Source organism: Urocampus carinirostris, chromosome 3, assembly GCF_059441175.1.
Source record: "Urocampus carinirostris isolate Australia breed hairy pipefish chromosome 3, RoL_Ucar_1.0, whole genome shotgun sequence".
Taxonomy (NCBI): Eukaryota; Metazoa; Chordata; class Actinopteri; order Syngnathiformes; family Syngnathidae; genus Urocampus; species Urocampus carinirostris.
Window position 1 is genome coordinate 43,516,116 of NC_142351.1, and position 1,557 is coordinate 43,517,672.

The 1,557-nt window shown below is 40.3% G+C and overlaps 1 pseudogene; it reads right to left on the reverse strand.

The window, feature by feature from the left end:
* Window positions 1-474: 474 nt before the first annotated feature.
* LOC148369786 (U2 spliceosomal RNA) lies at window positions 475-608 on the reverse strand (annotated as a pseudogene).
* Between the last annotated feature and the right edge of the window lie 949 nt (window positions 609-1,557).

Genomic DNA, 1,557 nt, shown 5'->3' on the forward strand with positions numbered 1-1,557 from the left:
TTTTTATAAAAAACGAACCACTAGGAGGCACTAAATATTACACACTGTCATTTTGAGGTAACATGACCAAATCTGGCAATAATAGTCAAAATAACAAACTGCTGTCTTATGCAATCTTCTTTCTTGGTGTTCAATAATAAAAACGGATAAAATTGATCAAATATTCATGAGAAAAGAATTGGTTTGATATTATGGAACATAGTAAATGACAGTTTGAACACATTTTATTGACACTTAACGGCAATTAAACACATTCACAATTTCATTGTATCATATTCTAACAATATGAGGTTTGAACAATTAGTAAATGGGGTTTTGGGGTTTTTAAGGGTTATTGTTCTATCTCCGTTATTCATTATCCATTATCCGTTATCGGTCAGTTCATAATACGCTACAAAGCCTAGGAGCCGGGACACTTACTCTCAGCCAAAAGGCCAAGCTAAGGTCCTAGCCCTAAAGCCTTGCTGCGATCATTGCGAATGCACCGTTCCCGGAGGTACTGCAATACCGGGCCGATGCGTGGAGTGGACAGAGCAAGCTCTTATTCCATCTCCGAAATGCAAAAATCAAAGATTATGGCAAGAGGTACGGCCAAAAGGCCAAGCTAGCTCTAAGGCCAAGCTAAAGACCTAGCATCAAAGCCTTGCTACAGGGCCAAGCTAAGTACTTGCCATAATTGTTGCCTTTGCAGCCATTTGAGGCTGTGGTTAAAGGCTGTACCAACAAATGTGTTTATTAAGAGTGAGCGTCTTAGGTAAAGTCTGAGGTGTGCCATCACTAGTTTGATTAATGAATGAATGGTCTGCATTTATATAGCACTTTTCAAGTCAACGAAGACCTCCTAAAGCCATTCACACACACACTCACACACCAAAAAGGCCATGCAGCCATGCAAGGCACTGCCCTGCTTATTGGGGGCATTAGGGATTCAGTGTCTTGCCCAAGGACACTTCGACATATAACACAGAGGAGCGCTCTACCTCCTGAGCTAATTCCGCCCCATAATGTCAGAAACAGTTTAGTCACTTTCTGAAAATATACACTCCACTTTCCACAGGGCCCACTGGTGTAGAGTGTTGTGAGAGAGTTTCATGGCATCCATTTACGCATTTTTACTTGTGTACAACATTGAAACACGCAACACAATGGGGCTTTAAAACACAAAGGCTTGTTATGTGCACAGTGATTAGAGTGTATCCTGACAGGAAGGGCTGCCGGACAGCCTGATGTTATTCTACACTTGAAACATCCAATCAGGTCATAAAAAAATCCACCATGTTAACCCAAATATGTTCATTGGCACTTGAAGCAAAAAAAAAAAAGTTAAGGGTTCACCAAAGCGTCTTCTCATGAGGAGAAAAAAATCATCAAAATGGTTCCTAGCCGTTGGGTTAAAAACTGGCAAAGGGGCCAGGCCAGAAGCAAAAAAATATTTGACTGATTTACTTATTGTTTTTTTTTTTGTACCTGACGATCGTCTCGAATCCGATACCTTGGCAATGGGTGAGGAAAAAAGAAAATGTAGACCTATCCATTTGTACTTGTTTACATTTATAA